The following is an 8342-nucleotide window of genomic DNA, read 5'->3' on the forward strand; positions in this document are numbered from 1 at the left end:
TAGAAATTCCAGCCTTCCATAAAATTAGGCACATCGTTGACAGATCTATCGTATAATAGTATGTCATCACGATACTGTATAGACTGAATGTTGAAATTTCCGGCAGCGCATGAACGCAGCGCCGATGTGCCTCCATTTTGTGTCGGTCTGCCCGTTTCCGGGTTTCCGAGAAGGGACCGATAAAACGGTGTCAGCGGGGAGTATGGCTCTGCTCGCAGGTCAGGAGTGCGGGTAAAGTTTTCCGTAGCGACCAGAAACAGCTAAAAAAGTGTCTCTCGGACGCGTTCAGCAGCTCGATTCATGCGCTACGTTATCTCCAAGAGCCGCGGCCGACAGAGTTTGCAGCCAGTTGGACTGCGCTGACACTGACAGCAGGAAAGTAAACAGCCCGATGCTAACCAGCTAACCGCGGCTAGCTCCACTGTAACCGCCGCTAGCCGAGCTGGTAAACCGTCGACAGCCAGCTAACGTTAGCCGGCTAACCTGCGAGTATCTTTGGTGGCGTTAAGTTACATCACCGCGACTTGCCAGCACCCTCCCATCCTAATTTTTTGTCAAACTGCTCCGACGAAGGATTGCCACAACGACACTTTCCATTCATGTTGTTTGGAAGTACGACGCTGCCAAACCTCCTGTTGTTCGAGCCAGGGTGAGTAAATTCCGAGGATGTGGAAGCTAACTTAACTCCACCTAAGTTTAAGCTAGCTGCTGCCAGGTATGTTTGTTTCTCTACCTGGGAGCGGCTATACAACCTGCCCAGGCCTGATCAGTCCTGTTTTTCTGAGTTTTATGACACTATTTTTTTATGTTTCTGCCAGCTAGAAACTCTTAAATTTGTCCAACAACATGTATAATTTATGCATCTGTACACGAACTCTTCAGATTATTTACTTAAGCCGAAGTGCCAATACATACACGTATAGTACTTTAGGCACAATTGCTGCGGTCGTTCTTTAAGTTGGGTAAAAGTAAGTAAATAAGTAAGCTATATCAAGAAAATGCATTTAAACCGTCAATGCTGTATGTACTTAATGCCGAGGAATGGTCCTTGGAAGTGCTGTACGTCCAAAATCCCAAAGATGTTCAACTTACTGTCAGTATAGGACAAAGAAAAACACTCAGTCATCATATTTGAGAAGGTAAAACAGCAAATGTTTAACACTTTGAGCTATAAAACAAACCCAAAGTAATTGTTGAAGCTCTGTATAAGTCAAGCTTTAGTATGTCAGCAGCCTATAACTCTTGTTGTTTGTTCAAGTATATTTCCATAGTTATCTTCCACCACTGGATTGATGTTTTATTAGTTCAACTACAACAAGTCCCTGCTTTCTACTTGGTCCAACAAGCCGACCAAAGAGGATGCCTTGATTACAGGATCTGTCTCGGACGTGTTCTGGTCTTGTTTTGGCCGTCTTGTGCTGTCAGTGGCCCCCCCTAAAGCCTAGAAAGACACACAGAGTTGCAGGCCTTTATCTCTGTGTATTTCCTTGACCACAAAAGCATCCAACTTCCTCGTACAGCTCTCCCTCCCTGACTGTGTTTCTCTGTGCAGTGTCATGCTGTTGATGTGGGGAAAGTTTTTTTCCACTGAATGGTTGTTTACCAACTGTTTGGGTTAACAGCTTAATGGAAAGAGAACCAATGATCGTGACCTACTTTAGCTCTCACTTTACTTTGATCTTCAATGGCAGGATCACTAAGTTAGATAGAGGGGTCAGAGGCCAGTTTAGTTTGTGTTTTTTGTAAATGGATATATGCTGCAGAGGTAACAGATGAGGGGGGGGGGGCAATATTCAGACATCAAAATGACTATCCCGATACCGGCACAGCGACTAAATATTCAGATATTCGGCTATTCGGGTCCAGGACGAATGCGTATGTGTGTCTTTTTGTATTGGTGCAATGCTTGGTCAATTAATGCTAAACAGAATATTAATTAGTCACCAGTTTGATGAGTGAGTAATGTTATTGTATTCCATTAAACTTTTTCATTGATTGGAATTGGAGCTGATGAGCTAGCCTGCTGTTAGACAGTTGACTGGCAACATTTAATCATGATAGCAAGTAAATGTGCTAAATGTTGGCTGGTTCTAGCTTTTCAAGAACGGAGCTGTTTGGTGTCCTCATGAACCGAGTGTCTTCACATTTTGGATTGTTGGTCAGATACAACAAGCACTCAGAACCAGGAAGAGTATATATTTTTTTACTAATTTACTAAAATTGCAAGCAGAGTAATATATATATATATATATAGACATACAGACATTTTGTATTTATGGGTAATTATTAGTCTCAACCTTAATTAAAATGACATGAGCCGTTAGAACTAATGATTTTTTATCTTTCTGCAAAATGAAAAATCATCACTGTGTCCCACAAACATGCTTCATGACTGCTGATTAAAATGAAAATGTCCATCAGTACATTTACTAAAGAACAGAACAGAAGCTTGGCACAAGCTTAGCTCTCTTTTGTATGAAGTCATGTTGATTTTTTTTTTGTCGACTCAACCATTCCTACATCTGTTATTGCTTTGTTAAGTGCTTGTGTCGGCGAAAGCCAATATTTGTTTGGTATCAGCTGTGATTCAGAATAAAATATTCCAAATATAGAAAGCTATGTCAACTGCAACAACCCACTGTTTTTAAAATCTACGAATCCATTTAGTTTTGAAGATGTCATTGTGATGGAAAGTTCTCATCAGACACGAGAACATCCAAACTACAGTCATCGTGGTTTCTGTTGAAAATCAGACGGCTCAATTTACACTGATGTTGAACAGGGAAGAACTGGAAATGTTCTTACTACCAGAGATGTAACAAGCGGTGTTTTTACTCAAGAAATACCTTTTTTAAAAAATGAATTATTAAACAGCATCGTCTTTTACAGCTCTAGTTTGGGACCAGACTGATTAAATACGCCCTGGAAAGACTTTAGTAATCAAAGCAATCTAAAACATTTACATTATGTGTCTGTATCTGTCAATCTGGTTTTAAATCTTTATACGCCTTCATTTCAATGGAAGTTTATTTTGCAATGGGACCATTTATCTTGCCACGTTGCAATAATTACTCTGATAATCAGTTGCGTAGTAACAGGCTTGCATTGAGCAGATCTTGAAACGTCTCTTTAATCCCCCACTCTCGGTTTTTGTCTTTGTGCTGCTGTGCGTTTCTGTTTAAACCACGTCACTGGCTGACTGACTGGCGAGCTTGCTCGGTGAGATTCCTTTGGTTTCCCTCTGAAAACCTGCCCCAGCGCTCAACCAGGCTGCCTGAGGAATGGAGCGGTGGAGGGTGAGGGTGGGGTGAGGAGCCAACACCGCCTGCATGAGCCAACAATGGGGCCAGGCAGCTAACTGGTTTGGGAAGATCCAGTCACCTCAGACACTCATTGTGTGCAGAGCTGACACAGTTAGAGCGTTTCAGGTACAGGTGTAGCGCATTTAGGCGTTTTTGGATTAGCAGATGTTTAGGTTGTTTTTGGTTTTCGTAAATAAATAAATAAAATAAATAAATTTGGCAGTAAGTCTTCTTTACATTGCATTGAACAATAAAAAAATCAAATCACGTTTATTGTCACGTTGCTGTACATACACAGCAGTACAGGCAAGATAAGAGAGCGGCTCCTCAGGATCCAACAACTTAAAGCATTTAAATAAACAAGTGTTTGCATATCTGGATCAGCAGTTCAGCGTTCTGACAGCTTGTGGCATGAAGCTGTTGATCAGTCTGGAGGTTCTTCCTTTAACGTTCCGGTAACGTTTGCCTGATGGCAACAGTTCATGGAGAGGGTGTGAGGAGTCCCTGACGATGTTCAGCGTCCTGCTCCTGCAGCGGCTCTGGAGAAGTTCTTGGACAGAGTTGAGGGAAACTCCGATGCCCCTCTTAGCTCCTCTAACTAACAGACTGCAGCTGGAGGACCATGTGGAGATGCAGGATGTCAGGACGCTCTCCACCACACCTCTGTAGACAGTCCTGAGGACGCTGGCAGGGAGAGAGGCTTGTTTCAGCCTCCTCAGGAAATGCAGTCTCTGCTGGGACCGCTTGATGGTCGCTGAGGTGTTCTTGTTCCAGCTCTGGTCCTGGAAGATCTGTCCTCCGAGGAACTTGATGTTCTCCACTCTCTCCACTGTGCAGCTGCTGATGCTGAGGGAAGCATGCTCAGGACGTGACCTCTGGAAGTCGATGATCATCTCCTTGGTTTTGTCCACGCTGAGCAACAGGTTGTTCTTGCTGCACCAGCCCTCGAGGTGTTTCACTTCATGTCTGTACATTCATTCCTCATTCCCATGAATCCCACTGCTGTGGTGTCATCAGTGAACTTGATGACCTGGATCCCCTCATGTGTGGCTGCACACTCGTGTGTTAGCAGTGTAAACAACAGTGGACTGAGTACACAGCCTGGAGGAGATCCAGTGCTCAGCCTGATGGAGTTGGAGATGTTCTTTTTGACTCGGACAGACTGGGGTCTTTCGGTCAGAAAGTCCAGGACCCACAGACATGTGGCGGTATCCAGGCTGAGTAGGAGGAGTTTCTCTATTAGTCTGTGGGGGATGACGGTATTAAACGCTGAGCTGAAATCAATGTGCAGGATTCTAGCGTAGGTGTCTTTATTGTCCAGGTGGGTGACGACTGAGTGCAAGGTGGTGGATAGTCATCCTCTGTGGAGCGGTTGGGACAGAAGGTGAACTGAAGGGGGTCAAGCGATGCAGGAAGGCTGGCTGTGATGTGTCGGTCAAAACACTTCATCACAATCGGTGTCAGTGCAACGGGGCGGTAGTCATTCAGACAGACGGATATATTTGCCACTGGAACTATGGTGGATGTCTTAAAGCATCTGGGGACAACGGCCTGACTGAGGGAGATGTTGAAGATGTCAGTCAGCACACCTGCCAACTCGGCGGTGCAGACTCTGAGCACTTCTCGTGGGTTGATCCTGGTTAGGGTCCTCCGATGGTGAAAGCTGGACTGACAGATAAAGGAGGAGGACCAGCCCTCTCTCTGATCGGTTCGATGCTTCAAAGTGTGCAAAGAAGTTGTTGAGTCTGTCTGGAAAAAGGTTCCTGGATGCATGTGCACCATCAAACGGTGTGCTTGGCATAGAATCCGTTTTTTGTTAATAAATGTTAAGGGTGCAGCTTATGTGTTTATAGCAGCTTAGCACAAAATGGGGGAAATGGTCATAACTAAACACATGCAAGATGGAGACAAAGTGATCGAAATCAATGGTAATACAACAAGCAAAGAACAAGACAGTGTCTATATCATTACCCAAAGTAAAATCAGCACAGAATTAAACAGACCACGACATGCTGAGGGATGTTTCCGCCCCAGGAACCTTTAAGGCAGCCGGAGCCTTTAGAGGAACTCTCGCCCCGTTTCCTCCTGGTGTTTTAATCTGCTCCGTTGACTGTTTGTGATCGGATCTCATTTCCCTGCTTGATAGACAAATAAAGATGAACATCATTTCCATTTGCTTTGACCAAATGTGTTATTTAAACACAGTGGGAGGCAGAAATGCAGTTCCTGTGCCAAGTCTGCCGACAATTTAAAAAGAAAACAAAAGAGGAAATGTTGGCTGTTGTTGTCTAATCACACACTTTAATATGATGCAGATGGTCAGAAAAAAAAACAATTTCGTAGGTGATCCATTATTGTGGGCTGGGGCACATTTGTGTACACACTGCTACAATGAAGTGGTCTGGTTGGTCCGTCATGGCTGCTTTGACACCTGTACATGGCTGCCTGCTTGTGATAGCATCACCTTAGATACATCTGACTACCAGACATGTAGGTACCTGTTTTTCCCTGCCTGTATTTCCACCATGCAAATGAGGGCCTTAATTAGGTTCCAGTAATATTATTGTGCTCCCTACAAGTGCCTGCAGTAGATTGGAGCAGTGGACTATGGTGTCTTGATCTGATAAATCATAACACGGACCACCTACCTGAGTGTTGTTGCAGACCACACACGTCCCCACATGGCAGTCGTATTCCCTCAGAGCAGTAGTGTCTTTCAGGAGGATGTTAAAACCTGAATAATAGTCAGAAATGATTTGAGGAGCATGACAAAAAGTTCAAGATGTTGTCTCCAAACTCCCCAGATCTCAATCCAAGTGAGCGCCTGATCCACAAAGGCCCCATCTCACATCTTCCAGGACTTAAAGGATCTGCTGCTGATGTTTTTGTGCCTGATGCACAGGACACGTTCAGAGGTCGTGTAGCATTGCATGCCTAAGTGGGTCAAAGCTGTTTTGGAGCACAGGGGAGACCTATACCGTGCTACACAGGTCGTGTTAGTGTTATGGCTGACTGGCGAGTCCACCCTGCAACTGAAAACATGTTGCTTTGCTGGTGGCTGGCAGTTGGGGTGGAACAGTTCAGAGATTTTACAACCACATTTAGAAATTATTTGCGCTATTGATACATCAAGACTTGTTTAATCTTCCCGAAGCTTTGGTCCTGCTGTAGAAATCCACATCACAGTTCGACATCATTCAAATCAAAGTTTGACAAAAAACAAAATACAACAACGATTCGTCTGTGTCGTGTGTGTTTTGCGGCACTACTACGATGTTTAAAAAGAGTGCCCAGTGAGAGACAGCAGGTTCGCCGTTGACCTGTGTGAGCAGGTCATGGGTAGTTCAGGTTCCTGCTATTGTTTCTGAAAAGCTCCATTTCATTAGAAGCCAACTCGTGAAAAGTTTGACATAATTTCCGGACTGTTTGAGTGGTTGAGCAGACTGAAACACCTTTATCTTCCCCTATTCTGTGGAAAATATGAATACCACAGGTAAATACATGGATACATTAGCCGCTTTCTGACATTTCATTTGTTGTTTCCTGTCCGATTAGTTTTTTTGTGGGTGTGATGATCTGTGGGTGTTTGTTAATTACAGTCAAAGCGTACGAATACATTTGAGGACGACTGCAGGTGTTTTCAGATTATCCAAACTCCATGAAGTTCAGTACCATAAGTTTTTGGCAATCAGTCCAATAGTTGCCGAGATATTTCATTTTGGACCGACACACCGCTCCACCGAGCCAGAACCATGCTGCTAGTGAGGCTACAAATGGGTTTAAAGCTGAGATTTAAAATGCTGAAGGCACTAAGTCTTTGTCTTAGTCCTTACTGTTGTTTTACTGACATTCTTGACGATATGTTCTTTCTCTCTGTGCGCTTCCCATCGTATCCCAGGAGCAGCTTCAGCAACTGCTGCTTTCTACCAAGAATGTCTTCTAGACGGCCGAGTAGTTATATTTTTACTGTGAAGGAGCAGAATGAAAGCCGTTTAATTGTCTTGTCTTGTCTTTAACAGAGCAGGAAAGCAGCAGAGAAATCCTGCAGGTGTTCTAATCCTGGTGCTTTCATGTTTGTTTACTGCTGTCCTACAAATAGGTGGAGTCCATTTCTTCACCTTGAGCCTTTTAAAACCATGTTTTAAAAATGACTAATCATCATGTTGGGACACATCCCATCCATTAGTTAAACAGTTTTAGGGATGGACTGAAATTCACAAGCGAGCACGTCATATGAAATCCAAAAATCACGACATGCACTGAAATGAAGAATTGCGATGACTGTTTGTTCATGCAGACTATCACAGAGGAAGATCTTTTTTAGAACTCGTCCATTTAATTCACTGTTTTGACAACTACACAGTTTGCTTTCGGATCCTTTACTCTTATGAGTCATGATTCATATCAGTCTTGTCAACTTGAATTCAGAAAGTCTCCTCATTCCCTCATGAGTCATCTTCGACAGAGTTGCAGTCACTTTAACAGACACACTGAGGGACAAACTCCTATTGCATGCTTCTGGCCAACAAAATGAAAAGACTTAAATATCATGCAATTCACTATAAAGCACTGTAATACAACAGCTGATGTCCTGTCTACTCGTACATTTACATCAGTTAAGGACTGAAGAGACTGAGCTCCCACTTGGGAAGCTGGTTCTAATAACTAATAACTTGGGCCATTGTTACGTGTTGTGCTTAATTTTAGGCTGGAAACAGTTATTTGCTCAACAGAAGAACAATTGTTGACGATACAGATGGTTGGCTGATTGGTCCAATCATTTTTAAAATTTATAAAATGAATTTCTGTTTCAATTTGGTCATTTATGAGGCTTCGGTGCTATTTGTTCTCTTCTTTGATAATTAAATTGATTATTTTTAGATTCTCAGCTGGGCAAAGGATGACATTTGGCACCACTGGTATTTCACAGGCCAACCAGATAACTGGAAAAAAAAGAACAGCTATGGGTTTTAAAGACTGTAAAATGCAGGAGTATGCAACATGAGTACAACCCAGGGCTGCACGGTGGCTCAGTGGTTA

The 8342-nt window shown here is 43.3% G+C and overlaps 1 protein-coding gene across 1 annotated transcript in view; it reads left to right on the plus strand.

Annotated features, from left to right (window-relative positions):
- The first annotated feature begins 167 nt into the window (after positions 1-167).
- The window catches only part of wipf2a (WAS/WASL interacting protein family, member 2a), a 21930-nt gene continuing 13755 nt past the window's right edge, over positions 168-8342 (plus strand). The window contains exon 1 of the mRNA XM_008284256.1: positions 168-649. The gene's annotated coding sequence lies outside the window, so the exon portion shown is untranslated. The remainder of the gene's footprint in view (positions 650-8342) is intronic.

This window comes from Stegastes partitus, unplaced genomic scaffold (genome assembly GCF_000690725.1).
Source record: "Stegastes partitus isolate 25-593 unplaced genomic scaffold, Stegastes_partitus-1.0.2 Scaffold352, whole genome shotgun sequence".
In the NCBI taxonomy this organism is placed as follows: Eukaryota; Metazoa; Chordata; class Actinopteri; family Pomacentridae; genus Stegastes; species Stegastes partitus.